The sequence below is a fragment of the Canis lupus genome, chromosome 20 (genome assembly GCF_048164855.1).
Source record: "Canis lupus baileyi chromosome 20, mCanLup2.hap1, whole genome shotgun sequence".
In the NCBI taxonomy this organism is placed as follows: Eukaryota; Metazoa; Chordata; class Mammalia; order Carnivora; family Canidae; genus Canis; species Canis lupus.
The window spans coordinates 15,310,510-15,326,712 of NC_132857.1; the positions used below are offsets into that span (position 1 = coordinate 15,310,510).

The window sequence follows — 16,203 nt, forward strand, 5'->3', positions numbered from 1 at the left end:
AGTAAACACAAAATCAGGCGGGGGCTGAGGAAGGGACGGTCAGACAGGCGTGTCGGAGTGTATCCCGCGGTGGGCGGGGATGGTTAGAAGCAAGGGAAGCCCGGCTCTCGCTCCCAGGAAGCCTGCGGGGGGCATGGGAACCGAGCAGCGCCTCGTCGGGCCTCAAAGGCAGTGATGGCGGCGCACGCAGGGCGTGCCAGGGCTCACGGGCCAGGGCAGCACTGCGCAGGCCCGAGCCACGTGGCCGCCTCGAGAGAGAGCAGGGGACGCCGGGAGGGCTGCCGTCTGCGCATGCCTGCGGCGGAGGCGGGGCTGCGCGGCGGGGGTGCGCAGTGGGTCAGGAGAGCCCGGAAGCGGCGGCATGAGGTGCGGGGGAGCCGGCGGGATCACGCCCTGGCGCCGTCGCGTCGCTCCCTGGTCGCCCACGTGCCGCCGAGCCGGCTAGTCAGACAGGGAGGCCTGGAGGTAGCCCGCGGTGAGGCGCCGTTTGCTGAGCTTCTCAGCTCCCTTTTGGAGAGCGGGACGGAAGAGAAAGCTTCGTCGCTCTGCCGTTACCCCCGGAGAGGCCTAGACGACCTGGAAGACCCCCGTCTTCCCTGAGACTGTTTTACAACCGGAAGTGAAGGAGCAGCCTCCGTCGCCAGGTTCGCTTCCCGACTCCGCTGACAGTGGGAACTTGAGCGCCGCGTTGTGTCCGTGAAATGGAAAAGGAGGCCACGTTTTCACGAGACGCGAGCGTAGCGTGTACTTTTTCAAGCCTACAAGGTACAGTTTGTGTGACAGTTAGAAAAGTGGGATGAAAACATTAAAAAAAAAAAAAAAAAAAGAAAGAAAGCTTGATCTCCAAGCTCAATATTTGGTTTTCTTCAAGAAAACACACAATTGTATCACAAGATGGGGGTCCTACTGCGTAATTCCGTGCCCCAATTTTTTATACGTCATGCTTTATTTTGAGTGTTTTCCCGGTTCTTCAAATATTTAATGGCTGTAACTTGATTGCACTCTTCTTCACCTTCCTCTTCCGTTTTCTTAAATGTTTGTCCTGGCCCCATTTACTGCCACAACTGTCTCCTTTATACCTCTCCTGGGTGCATCAGGCTTCCTCTTTTTCAGTCATGCCTGTATTTTGAGGAGCTTTTTTTTTTTTCTTTTTTTAAAGATTATTTATTTATTCATGAGAAACAGAGGAAGACGGAGAAGCAGGCTCCATGCAGGGAGCCCGACGTGGGACTCCATCCCGGGTCCTCGGGATCACGCCCTGGGCCGAAGGCAGGCGCTAGACCGCTGAGCCACCCGGTCACGGGCTTGCTTGCTTGCTTGCTTGCTTATTTATTTATTTATTTATTTATTTATTTATTTATTTATTTATTTATTTATTTAATTATTTTAATTCATGAAAGACACACAGAGAGATAGAGGCAGAGACACAGGCCGAGGGAGAAGCAGGCTCCTTGCAGGGAGCCTGATGTGGGACTCGATCCCGGGTCTCCAGGATCACGCTCTGAGCCGAAGGCAGGCGCTAAACTGCTGAGCCACCCGGGGTCCTCGTGGAGTTTTTTAAATCATGCAGCCATCATTAAGTACTCCAAGACTTTGTTGTGTTGTACATGCTCTGCTCCATTTCTGAATTAGTGCCTTATTCCCGAGTTCCATATATTGGGAGCATATTTGAGAACTAATGTGAGGAGTCTTACCAGTCAAAATGCCCTTAACCACCACAAACTGTATTCTCTAATCTTCCAGCCAAGTCAGATACTTGATAGGGAGGATGGCTTAATTGGGATTAAAAAATCATGACTAAGGAAAATGTCCCCACAACTGTAGGAGCATGCTCCTGTGAGAATTGTTTTTTTTTTCCCCACATGTATGCAGAAGGCAGTTCCTTTTACATGTGGGAAGTTTATTATTGCCATCTTTTTGGAAAATGTGGGTCTATTCTTATTTTCTCTTCTTTGCTTAAGCCACCTGCAATTTCGTTCTCTTTAGCTATGACTGGCGTATATATCTGTAGTTGTTATTTTGTAATCTTGGAATTTATTTTATTTTTTTTTTACCAAGGTAACTTTCTATCTTGACCTTAATCTATGTGAAGAAATGGGTTTAGAGTAAATGACTAGCCACTTTTAGGGGCAATTACTTAAGAAGAGCTCCAGTTATTTTTATATTTGAATGCATAAAGATACCTGTTTTTTTTTTAAGATTTTTTTAATTTATTTATTCATGAGAGGCAGAGAGAGAGAGAGGCAGAGACACAGGCAGAGGGAGAAGCAGACACCATGCAGGGAGCCTGATGTGGGACTCGATCCTAGGACTCCAGGATCACACCCTGTGCTGAAGGCAGGCGCTAAATCGCTGAGCCACCCAGGGATCCCCCGAAATTACTTTTTGAAGAATGAAGCAGGCACTGAAAAGGGAAACATATTGTTCCCCTTCCACCAATGTCAAAGTATACCCTCCCTGTAACCCAGTAGAATCCAAATTTGTCAATTTCTCTAAAATTAAAGGGAAATAATTTTGGATCTGAAATCTTGAACAATGATTACTTGCTGGGCATATGAAAATAGAAGAATAACTTTAGAGTAACTAGAAGGGAAAGTTTATTTTAGAAACATTTTAAGCTTAGGCATACTAACATAATATACAATATACATAATGTATATTGTTATAATTATAATATTAGGCCGATTATTATACAATACTATTAAACAGTATTATTATTATTGCCTTTTTACTTCTTTGGCAAGGGTGGAGATGCTATTGTGATATCTCTTAGGTTCAATTAAAATATGTAAAATTATTTTCAGACTTGGGGCTTTCGTATTACAAATTACATTGTAGAGGTCATCTGTTAGAGCCATATTATCAGGCTTAGCTCCAGGAAAGAAAATTATTTTTATAGCAATTAGGAGTTTAGAACCATGGTACCCAGGCCTCACATTGGATAAAAAGAACTGGAAGAGTATTAATTCAGTTTAGGGTGAGGCGACTCTTAGGATAAACAGCCTCTGGCTATGCCAGTTTAAGTTTTATATATTAGGGAAAAAGTACACGTGTTTTACCTGAATTCAGTACTAAACATGATTGCTTAAAGAGCAGATATAATGTCACATCCGTCAAACATAGATTAAGGGTGTGCTCCGTCCGGGGTTCTCCTGTACTAAGGTATAATTTTTACTTTATGATACTAGCTGGGTTATGAGAAGAAACTGGAAGAAAAAAGAGGCTGTTCTATAAATAATATTGATATAGTACTAAATAGAAAAAATTCTGCAATATATTGTAGATATAAAGAAACCATATGTAGAGAAAACTCCACAAAAAATTGTACCATAATAATGTGAGAAGGGAAGGTAAGATTAAAAGGGGAAGTTAAGGTTAATAGTAACTTTCACCCTGAGGCCAACACAGTCCCTTTTCTTGTATATTATTGGGTTTCTGTACATGTGTTTGAAGAGAGATGTTTGGATCTAGGTTACATAATCCATTGCTGTTTGCTCCAGAACATTGTATAGCATCTTTGGAGCTTTCCTGTCAGCTTCTCTATAAAAAGAATTGTTCTTAAATCTCTGCTGCCTGGAGCTATGCTTCAGCTAGTGTAATTTTTCCATATTAACTTTGCTGATAAGCAGAGCCTACATTATAAATGTAAGTTTGACACAAATTGGGAAGAAAAGGAAATAATATGAGGTTTATTCAGTCTTGTAGAAGTTTTGCCTGAGGAAAAAATGATACAAATGTTTATTATTTAATTAATTTTTAGGCTTGCTCTCACTCTCTCTGTCTCTCCATTTGTGGAAAGTATTTACTCCATCAGTGTACTGAAAGTCTGTTCAACAGACCAAAGGCTAGCCAATATACAGCATTTCTCTTTATTATTTATATATTATTTATATTGTTAAGGTTGAAAAAAAATGAGGTGAAAGGAAACATTTGTGGAATATAGAATTTGAAGAGCATATGGCTATTAGGGATTAATAGATTAGCTGTGCAAATAGAAAATATTCTAAAGCCTTTGAACTTTCTATTTAGTAGTTGGCATTTGCATTCATCAATCTCTTCTAAACCTTTCTTTTACCTTACAACAATTTTGAGTAACAGCCATGTCTCCCATTTTCTGACATCAACTTTACTTACCGTTAACTGATTTCTTATAAAAGATATAATTCAGGAACAGCCAGATGGAGAGCTGCATAGGGCAAGATATAGGTGAGGGGCATGTGGAGCTTGCATGTCACCCTCCTAGTACCTCGATGTTTTCACTAAACCAGAAGCTTTCTGAACCTTATCATTAGGAGTTTTTATGGCGGTTTCATTGGTTGATTAAATAAATCATGGACTGTTGGTGATGAACTTAATCTCTGGCCCCTCTCGCCTCCCTAGATGTCAGTGGGTGGGGCTGAAAATTCCAGTACTCTAATCTTGCCTTGGTCTTTCTGGTGATGAGCACCCATCTTGAAGCTATCTAGGGACCTACCAAGAGTGGCCTCAATTAAAGAAAAGATGCTTTTATTACCCAGGAAATTCCAAGGGACAAAGGAACCAGGGATAAAGACCAAATATTCCAAGTTGCTTCTATCATCCCTTTCATTCAGGAAATTATAGAGGTTTTAGGAGCTCTGTTTAAGGAACTGTGGGAAAAGACCAAAATATATGTTGTTTTTAAATCACATTCTCCCTTTCTAATTTATGATCATAGGAGAAATACTGTCCTTCCTCTTTTTCCCATCACATGTATCAATTATATTTAAGTATCTGGCATATCCCATTAGAGCTTCTTCACTAAAAAAATATTTTCATGAAAATCCCAACAAAAGGAGTAGAAAGGAGAAACTTCCTCATATAGGTTATGTTCTTTTTTCCCCTTGTAATCTTGGCACGTACTGTTTTATGAAGGGTATGATAATGTCCACAAAAGTCTTGTGGTTAGATATAAATATCATAGGTTACAAATAAATTTCCTTTGTCAAACAGGAAGTATGGCAAATGGGAAATAATTATCTTAGAATGTTTTTTGTTTACTTTTCTGCCTGGTTTTAAAAATGTTGCTATTTCTTATTTTGCCTTTGCTCCTTTCTATCCTCCATAGTACATGTCTCTTGATTACAGTCAGTCATACATTTTTTTTCAGAGACTACCTATATACTAGTGACTTCCAGATCTGTATTTCCCAGATCCTAAGTTCCTGATACATAAGGGAGAAATCTTTCAGTTTTCCTACAGGCATTTTAAGCATTCGTTTATTCATTCAGTGCATTTAAAAAATGTTATTTCTTTCATTTCTTGAAATACCATTAACATACAGTGTTATATTAGTTTCAGCTGTATAATGTAATGATTTAACAGTTCTACACATTACTCAGTGCTCATTACAATAAATGTACCTTTTTTTTTTTTTAAGAGTGCAATAAGTGTACTCTTAATCCCCTTTATCTGTTTCACCTATCCCCACACTTTCCTCCCCTCTGGCAACCACCAGGTTGTTCTCTGTATTTTTTTTTTTTTAAGATTTTATTTATTTATTGAGAGAGAGAGAGAGAGAGAGAGAGACAGGCAGAGGGAGAAGCAGGCTCCATGCCAAGATCCCGAAATGGGACTCGATCCCTGGTCTCCAGGATCACACCCCTGGTGCTAAACTGCCACCAGGGCTGCCCAGTTCTCTGTATTCAAGAGTCTTTTTATTGGTTTCTTCTTTACTTTGTTCGTTTGTTGTTTATTAAGTGCGTTTTTTTCTTTTTTCCTCAGTGCATTTTTATTAAGGGCCTGTTATGTGCTAGCACTTAACCTGTCCAGAACTTTTCATTTCTATTTCTCTCCATAAGTAAATACTTGTCTCCAGATAACAAAGAAACCTGGGGACTGTTTTTCCCTTTTCCTTTGATGATAATGATAAAAAGAACTGGTCTAATACTGTGATAGGCATTTGGCATACTTCATTACCTTGTTGTATTCCCATAACAATTTTGTGAGTTAGGAACTAGTATTTTAAAGTCAAGGAGAAGTTTGAATTGAGAATTCTGTAAATTATTTGAGATCAATATGGCTATTGGGTGGGAGAGGCAGGTCTAAACTAAGGTCCTATGCAGTAACAGATTGATTTTCCTTCGTTAATATTACGTATGTAAAGCTCCCTCTTCTCCATTCTCACTGTTCCAAGTGTAGTTCATTCCTTCATCAACTTGGCCTGGGTTTCTTTTCTTTCTTTCTTTCTTTCTTTCTTTCTTTCTTTCTTTCTTTCTTTCTTTCTTTCTTTCTTTCTTTCTTTCTTTCTTTTCTTTCTTTCTTTCTTTCTTTCTTTCTTTCTTTTTTTTTTTAAAGATTTATTTATTCATTCAGAGAGAGCGAAGAGAGAGGCAGAGACACAGGCAGAGGGAGAAGCAGGCTCCATGCAGGAAGCCGATGTGGGACTCTAGGATCACACCCTGGGCTGCAGGCGGCGCTAAACCGCTGCACCACGGGGCTGCCCTTGGCCTGGGTTTCTTAAACTGGTTTCTGTTAGGTTGGTTCATATGTCTCCATTTCATCTTCAGTACTGCTACCAGATAAATCTAAGATCTGATCATGTTACTTGTCAATTAAAAACCCTTCTATGGCTTCTTCATTAACTACATGACTCGGTACATACTTCTCTCTGACTGTTCCTCACACTCTCCTACTGTCTCCCCTCCACTTAGATTCTTTGTTAACAGAACAAAGGTTCTTTGTTTGTAGTGGAGTAGGAATGTGCCCACTCTAGTGGCTGGTTAAAACTGGTCTAAGCCAGTGTTTCTTGATGGAGGTGTTTTGGTGTTTTGAACAGTACAAATCTCCATTGTAGGGGATTGTTTCCAGCATTTCAGTGTTTTTAGCATTTTTGGCCTCTAGGCATGAGATGCCAGTCATGCCACGTGCTTCTTTCCATCATTGTGATGATCAAAATGTCTTCACACTTACTAAAACATTCCGTTTGGGGCCTGGATGGCTCAATTGGTTAAGTGTCTGACTCTTGGTTTTGGCTCAGGTCATGATCTCACAGTTGGGGATCCAGCCCTGCATCAGGCTCTGGGCTCGGCGTGTAGTCTGCTTCATATTCTTTCCCACTTTCTGTCTCAAATAAATAAAATCTTAAAAAAACAAAACAAAACATTCCCTTGGGGTTGAGGTACAACCACAGATCTAAGTTAATCATGGTATTCCTTCCCCCTGCTCGTAGATTCACTCCTAGCTAGTTGTAGTCGTGTGATCCTCTTAGGGACCCTGAGACCTAAGGGAAGTTAGCTGCCGGATCTTCAGGGAAAGCTTTTCATTTTCTTAATTGAAAGGACAGATATAGCTGTTGATGTTCCTCTTTCTTCTGCCTGTCCTGAATGAGGAGTAGAGCAGAGCTGTAGAATCCATTTTGCAACAAGCCAATGTTCCAAGGGTAGTGGAATAGAAAGAAGGGCCTGAATGTTAGCACCAGCACTGGCCTCTATCTCGTTGCAATTCATTTCTTTTAAAAAGATTTTATTTATTTATTCATTCATGAGAGAGAGAGAGAGAGCGCGAGCGAGAGGCAGACACAGGCAGAGGGAGAAGCAGGCTCCATGCAGGGAGCCAGACGTGGGACTCGATCTCCGGTCTCCAGAATTACACCCTGGGCTGAAGGTGGCGCTAAACCGCTGAGCCACCCGGGCTGCCCTGCAATTCATTTTTAAATCCTGTACATACTGAAATGCTCACTATGATGTTACCATTTATTGCCATACAAAGTTATTACAATATTATTGACTATATTCCCTATGCTGTACCTTTCTTCCCCATGACTCATTCATTCAGTGACTGGAAGTTTGCACTGCCAAATCCCTTCACCCATCTTGCCCATCTCTCCCCTACATCCCCTCTAACAACTACCAGTTTGCTTTAAGTAGATTTTGAGAGGAAGAATTATTTTACTTTGAATTATGAATTCTGTCATACTTGGTATCTAATACAGAATGTGTCAGTCCAGAACAAATTAAAACATTGGAATAATTCTTGCTTGAGGATAGCATTCCTGTAGACTCATATTTCTGGCTCATTGTATCTTTCAGTTGTAACTACAAGGGGACTACAAGGTTCATGTCTATAGCCAATTAAACATGTCACCTCCTCAGTTACTTGGCTATCAGCAACTTCATGTCCATTCTGTTTCTTCACCTTTTTCTATAGCTGTACCTGAACTTTGTCTTACCTAATATTTCTTCCTTAGACATAATAAGCCATCCTTCCTACTCTTGCATTAGTCCTTTTTTACTAGGTTTTCTTTCTTTTTGTCTTTTTCTTTTTTGTACATGGGAACTAGTCCTTGACTTATTAGCATTCTCTCTATTGGTTAATTCCTGTCTTTCTATAATTCCCATGGTTCATCATTTCAACCATCTGTAAGCAGTTCCCTAAATTTCCTTACATTTTGCATATCTTTGCCATTTTGAAAATGTTATTTTTTCATTCTCCGTAGAAGTTCTTTCAAAACTTGTCCATTCTTGGGGTGTCTGAGTAGCTTAGTCAGTTAAGCATCTGCTTTCTTTTTTTTTTTAAGCATCTGCTTTCAGCTCAGATCGTTATTTTGGGGTCCTGGAGTCTGGCTCCCTCCTCATCAGGGAGTCTGCTTCCCTTTCTCTCCCCCATTTTATATGTGCACTTGCTCTCTCTCTCTCTCTCAAATAAATAATTAAAATCCTAAAAGAACCAAACAACAACAAAAAACTTGTTCATTCTCCTTGAACTCCAGCTACTTATACCCTCCCCCCAACTGCTCCCTTCTTAAGAGATAAACATTTTGCCATAAAGAAAATCTGTACTATCCCCACCTTCTACTCAATCCCTCCTACTTATAATTCAGAGAGGACCCTTTCTTTTGTTTAGGTATAATCTATGTGAGTTCTAGATCTCATACCCTGCCATCATCTCACGGACCTTGCTCAGTGGATTTTTTTCCCTTCTCCTCTTGTTATGTTCCGTTAGAATTTATATACGGCATAAGTTGCTCCTGTTTTGTAAATATACTTAGATCTCGCATCCATTTGTGGATCCTTGCTCTTTTTCCAATCCCTTTTAGTCACATATTTTGAGAGTTGTATTTTGTGCTTCCACTCCTACTTCCTGTTACTTTCTCAACTAGTTCTATTCCTTCAGTCCACAGGTTCCTTGGCTTGAATGAAACTCCTCTCTCTAGAGTCACTAGTAATCTTGCTAAAGCCAAGAGGCATGGCTCAATCCTTACATTATTTGACTTCTTTCTTTTATTTGATACTTTTGATCCTGACACACTTTCTTCCTTTGACCTCCATGATATTCTAGGTAAAATTTTCCTTTTACTTTTCTGGTTCTTTCTTACACATCTTTGCAAAATTCTTTGCCTGAGGAGTCTTTCCTGCAGTCTTCTCTTTTCATTCTATAGTTCTTTTCTTAGATCATCTGTTTCTAGGACTTAAAATACCAACCATATACTGATGATTCCCAAGTTATTGATTCCCTCTCAACAGTTCTTAACTTCAAACCAGTATATACAGTTGCCTGTTAGATGTTTTCACTTGGCTATCATATAGGTATTTCAAAACAACACATCTTATCTCTTCGCACATGCTTGCTTATCCTTTGTTGTTTCTAATCTCATTAAATGGCATCATCAAAGGAGAAACTTGAAAATGATCTTTAACTTGTCTTTCTCCGTTATGTTCCATATCTAAAGATAATTGGATCCTATTTCTTCCACCTTGTAAATATTTCTCTGATCTGCCAACTTTTCTCTATTTCTGTTGCTATTTTCCTAGTTCAAATTGACATTTAGCTGTCATCTGGGTAAATGCAAGAGCCTTCTATTTCATCTCCATGCTTTAATCTTTCCTTTTTAAAATCTATTCAAATGCACGTATTGTTCACCTGGCTAAAATCCCTCAGGAACTTCTGTTTGCTCTTCTGGCCTAAACTTTTAAGCATAGCTTATCAGGTTCTACTTCTTTACACTCGCCAATAACCACTTAACCCTTTTTATTCTAAGCACTACACATATTAAAGTTCTTCCTATTCATTTTTCACTGTTATATGCTCTTGATTTCATGATTTGGCATATGCTTTCTTCTTCCTACTTCAATTTGTTTAACTCTTACTCATTTTCTTTTTAAAAGATTTTATTTATTTATTCATGAGAGACACAGAGAGATAATGACCTAGGCAGAGAGGGAGAAGCAGGCTTCGTGTGATGAGCCCAATGTGGTACTCGATTCCAGGACCCTGGGATCATGCCCTGAGCCCAAGGTAGATGCTCAACCACTGAGCCACCCAGGCATCCCAACTCTTATCATTTTCTAGATTTCATCTTAGATATCCCTTCCATTAGAAAGCATTTTTTCTTTTTTAAGAGTTTATGTATTTGAAAGAGACAGTAAGAGCACAAGGGTGGAGTGGGGAGGGGGAGAGAGGGAGAGGGAGAAGCCAACTCCTTGTTGAGCAGGGAGCCCCATGGGGCTCAATCCCAGAACCCTAGGATCATGACCTGAGCTGAAGGCAGATGCTCAACTGACTGAGCCACCCAGGTACCCTTAGAAAGCCTTCCTATTTCCACATCTCCACCTCAAGTCTGGGTAGGTCCTAGGGCACTTTGTATCTATATTATCATGACATTTATAACAGTGTATTGTATTTACTTGTTTATTTGTCTATGTCATGGATTAGACTCGGTTTTCTGGAACTGAGTCTGATTAGGTCAGCATGGCATGCTAGGGTCTGGCACATTACATGGTAATAAATGGAGACTTAACACATGATTGAATAAATAAGTAAACGAGTGGGTTACTTGTAACTGATTAAATGTATAGAATGAGTGAAAGTTTAGGACAAAAAACCCTAAAATATGGGTTTGAAGTCTAGGTTGGCTGATGTTGCCAGTCATTGGGAAAAGGAATCCAGAAAGCAGAGTCATTTTGGAAGTGAGATCCTGAAACATTTATGTGGAGCTATCTGATGAGCAACAGAATTTTATAGGAATGGTTTCAGGAGAGGGAAATAAACTAGAAACATTGATTGGAGGTCATCAGCCTATTGAGTATGAGAGAGCCTGGGAGAGGCTGTATAGTGGGAAGAGAAGAGAGCAAATTGTCAGAGTACTTAGGAACACTGGCATTTATGAGGTGAGCAGAACAGCAAGGAACCCACAAAGGCATCTGAGAGAAAGCAACCCACTTGGTGTCATGTAAGCAAAGGGAAGGGGGAGTTTCAAGGAGAGATAATTGACAGCGTCCGATTAATTAGGTGTTTTGTTTTGTTTTGTGTGTTTTGTGTTTTTTTTGGTCATTCAACAAATTGAGTTTCACAAAGGATATTGTGTCAGGTGTTATTCGTCCACCTTGCTTCACTACAAGTTTCTTGAGTGCAGAGATATTTGTACTTTTAATCCCAGGATTTATCCCAGTATCTGACACCCAGTAGAATTTGATAAACAGGTGTTACACATTTGCTCTGGTTAGGTGATGGACTCAAAATGTATGGCAACATAGGCATAAATGATTTCTCTTTATTCTATAAAAATTTTCTTCTAGATCACATTTGGATTTCAGAGACGTCTGGAAAGTAGAATATAGTTGGGTACTTCCCATTGTATAATTTAAAAATGAGTCTGCCTTAGTGAATCTTTTCAATTTTAACATCCTTGACTTTTCTGTTTATTTTTAAACTACCTAGTTTCTTTATCTTACAGACATCTCTAGTTCTGTGTCTTGTTCTGGGGAATACAAAAAGAGATGTGATAAAAATAGGTAATATTAAATAGTATTGATTTAAAATGTTAGAAAGTCCCATCATCAAAAAATAAGACAAAGTATAGAGCTTACCATCAGTAGGGTAGAAGTAGTGGTAGTGGAGATGATAGAACAGGGTCTCTATGTTCTCAAATACAGAGCTTGCCTAACAGTCCTGTGGAGAGAGCACTGGTCCTCAAATAACATCTGTTTTGAATCCTTACTCTTCACTTACTAGGTGGGTGCCTTTGAATTTATCCCAGACTTTCTGAGCTTTACATTCTTCATCTGTAAAAGGATCATAAGAACTTCCCTGTGAACCTCCTGGGTTAGCCAGAGGATCAAATGAGATTGAATATATGCAGCTAGTTTGCACAGGAAAGACTATTATTCTTTGCAAGCACTCATGAAAGTGTCTGATACTTGCATTGTGTTTCTAGTCTTAGATTTCAACCATTTGGTTTGCTATTTGAATACACCAGAGCTGCAGAAAAGTTTGTTATAGTCTAATTGTAACATTATATAATACAATGTAGTTATTTAGAGGTAGAAATGCTACAGTTTAACATAGGTATTTGGAGGTAGAAATACTATAGGAATGCATATACTTTAAGCCTCCTCTAAGCTTCTTAAAAAAATATAAACCAATAGCCTAGGACACAAAAACAGTCTTCCCAGTTTATTCTTCCTGGAGACACCCAAACTCTTTAGAGAGCTGATTGGTGTTCTTACTTCCCACACAGCTGTAGTTGAACCTGTGCAGTTACCTCCAGGGAATTATTTTGGCTTTAGTGTGTTGGATAATTGCCTATTTGGACAACTTTGCCTTGGATAATTTCCCTTTGACCAATCATGGGAGTCATAAATCCATGCACAGGGGGACATATTTCAGAAGATAATATTTGGCCATAGATAGTTGCAATTTCAAGACCCTTTCAAAGGGTGATAATGACATATTTTTACTGGACAATGTAAGTTTTCAAACTTTGAAGATATATTCTGGGATCCAGATCATTTATGCACCAGTATAGAAAATGCATTGCTTATCCATCAACCTGTTTTAAAATGTTAAGGTCATGAATAAGAATGTTCCACAGCCCATAAAATACTTTTCTTGGAGTAATACCTAACCAGGGGGAATATTTTTAAGTATGTAGGAGTTCTACTTTGGTATTCAACTGAGATATAAAATGAGAGAGAAAAAGACCCATTTCTTTCAAAGTATGTTTTCCTTATAATATTAAATGTTTAGAAAAGAAAATGCACAGAAAGATTTGTTTTTTTTATAATCCTTTTTTCATCTCTGAATTTATTTAGTTTTGATTTCATCATGGAAATTTTAATGAATGGCTCGAGTGGTTATCTCATCTGTAAAATCTGTTGGGTATAGTTATAGTTATGTTTTCCAGAAAATACTATGCTAAATGTGGGTCAGGAGTATTTAGAAAAAGGATACAGCTGTATACTATTCCTATGAAAAAATAAACAATGTCAGGAGTCATCAGAGATACTTAGAGATGCTTTCTGCAGGATTTCCAGATTTCAACAAAATTGTTTTGCCCTGAATAATGGTAGGTTTAATCCTAGCCAAAATGCAACTGGGCAATCTGTTACTTCCCATATGGAAAGCAACTGTTCAAGTAAATTATATAATTGTACATTACAACTTTGCTTCTGTCATACATTATAAATTCAATTCTATCCCAAACTGAGACCATTGCATGATTGAGCCAAGTTTAGTGTTGCTTTAACCAGCCTTTCTTGTCGTAGTTGCATCCAGCAAAAAAACAGTGAATTCTCTTTATATTTCTCTTACTTGGCTTCTTGGAAATAGAGATTTGCTTGGACCTGTCACTGGATGTCACTTTTATCCTGATTGGGAGAATCGATCAAGATGATTTTCTAGAGTAGCCTGTTGTGAAGTGAAGAGCCTAATAGGAAAAGGTAATTGTTCATTTTGGATTTTTATTTTCTTCTGAATGAGATGGTTAGTACTAAAATTTATAGAGCATCTGTAAAACCTAAAAATTATTATTACATGGACCTTTTTATTTGCTCATGATGGTGTTCTGCCATGGGAGAGCTGAGCTCATGGTCTCACTGGGCTGGTGCTCGTGAGGCATTGTAGAGCGTTCTCTGTTTTGTCATGTTGGCAAAGGAAATTACACCAGTACCATGATTGTCAGAATGATGCAGCACCTCTGAGGAAAGGGATTACTGCCTTATTAAAGATAGGTTGGGGTGAGCTATGCCAAATGTTGAGTGGGATTTATTGAGTACCCTACAAACACAGTGTGAAATTTCTGTACATTTTAGTTGTGAGAAAACAAGTGTTGGTAAGAAAATAACAAAATTGCAAGTGAGAAAATAATCATTTTCTGGGTCCTTTCATGAGGCAAAGGGATGAAATCTAAAAGGAACTGTCAGGAAAACATTAAGTGAGGCAAGTAAGTAATATTAGTCATGCTTTATAGTAAATTGAAGAGCTGAGATGTGATACTTCTTACAATGTGTGTCTGACTCTTTACCAGTGGTTTTGTTTCCTTTTACTCAGTTTGTGAGGATGTGTTATGAGTGCACAATTATATTCACTTTCTCTAAAATTCCAATGTTTAAAACATTCCAGGACTTCTCAGATTAAAATGATACCTTTCAAGTTATAGGCCATTGTATTAAAATAATAAACTTTAAAATTTTATTATTCATTGCATGAGTGATTTGTTGTTTAGGTCTTTTTAATGTAACTTCCTTTTTTTTAGAGTATAAAATGACCCATGTTTGGAATTGTCAGGTTGTTCACCTTGCAGCAGACTTACAAAGTAAAGTAAGCTCATTAATGCACTCTGCCTACCTTTAAAAGTGGCTCATGTAGAAGAAGAAAAAGCTTACTTTATTTTTTTAATGGAACAGTGTGTTATCTTTCTACAAATATTAGCATTGGGCTATGCAAACAGCTTAATGAATACTTGAGAAACCCTGAAAACTATTACTTTTTGTTATTAATCAATAATTGTCTTCATATATCTTGTGTTATTTATCTCTATTTTTATAGAGCCTTAGAGAATTAAAAGGAAGCAACAAAAGATAATTTAAATTATAGCAATAAATAAGGGTAACTTTGCACTGCCTAAAAACTTAAGAATAATGAATTATGAAAATTTCAAAATAAAGCTACTATGCAATTTTTAATTAGGCAAGTTTACTCATCTTTCATATTTGTTGCCACCACTGACCATAATTTATGAGGATGTCATTATCAATTAACTTCTAGTGAATAAATGATACATAAATTATCATTTGATAAATAATGGTTTATAGGTTGGCAGTTTGATACATTTATTTAAAGGACTGATAAAGTTACTATAAAATGATACAAGATTGATGACTTTTGGAATATTAGTACTTCAGGAAGTAGATAGATGGGTGTGCATAAGTCATTTAAGCATACTCAAAGACATTATGACATCATATTTTTTTTTTAAGATTTTATTTATTCATGAGAGACAGAGAGAAGAGAGGCAGAGACACAGGCAGAGGGAGAAGCAGGCCCCATGCAGAGAGCCCGATGCGGGACTCTATCCAGGGTCTCCAGGATCACGCCCCGGGCTGCAGGCGGCGCTAAACCGTTGCGCCACCGGGGCTGCCCTATGACATCATATTTTAAATTGTGAAGCCAGAACTACATCTGTTAAATGCTAAGCACACTGGAAAATTGGATTTATTCTTGAATGCCTTTTACTTATTTCACCAAAAACCAGCATTCTGAAAATTGGCAAGATGTCCCTTAGATTAACCGTATCTTTAGCCTCAACTTGTGTAGTTCCTTCTCCATCTATTATTTCTTTGAGCCATCTCTTCTAATTGCCTGTTTGTTGAGACATGAACAAGAAGATACCCTTAATAACTTTGAAGATTGTTGCTTTTGTTTTGTTAATATATATAGTTCATAGAAATATATTTTCAGATTGCTTGTTTTGAAGGAGAAATAGGCAAGTGCAAGTGATACATCTTTTTAGTGGACAAAGGCAGATATAAATAAATAAAGAAGTTAGTAAAGCTTAAGTCCATTTTTCTTATTGGGAGGACTGAGAAACTTGTGCAAAAAGGAAGTTACACTTCAATTTTTCTTCTAACCAATAAGCAAAGCAGACAACTGTTTCCAGTTTCTTTTACCTCCCTCACTGTTAACATGGCAGTTTGGTACCTCGTTTTATATTTGGAAGTATTTGCTTTCCCTGTGTTTATGACACAGCAGCAGAAGTGTACAAAGATCTACCACCAGTGGTAATGGTACTTTTGGGGAATATAAAGAGTTTTCTAGTGGATAGCAAGATGTAAAATGAGCTCCAATAATGATGTTACTTTCTCCTCTAATTGAAGGGATTTCCTTAATTTTGAGGGAAGATGAAAAGAGTTAAACATAAAAAAAAAAAAGAATGCATTTCATTATTTTTGAATTAAATGTTAGTTG

At 38.3% G+C, this 16,203-nt stretch overlaps 1 long non-coding RNA gene across 1 annotated transcript in view; it reads left to right on the forward strand.

Moving 5' to 3' along the window:
- Positions 1-364: 364 nt before the first annotated feature.
- LOC140611696 (uncharacterized) overlaps positions 365-16,203 on the forward strand; it is a 28,976-nt gene continuing 13,137 nt past the window's right edge. The window contains exons 1-2 of the long non-coding RNA XR_012012841.1: positions 365-765; positions 13,567-13,676. This is a non-coding gene — a long non-coding RNA (uncharacterized lncRNA). The remainder of the gene's footprint in view (positions 766-13,566; positions 13,677-16,203) is intronic.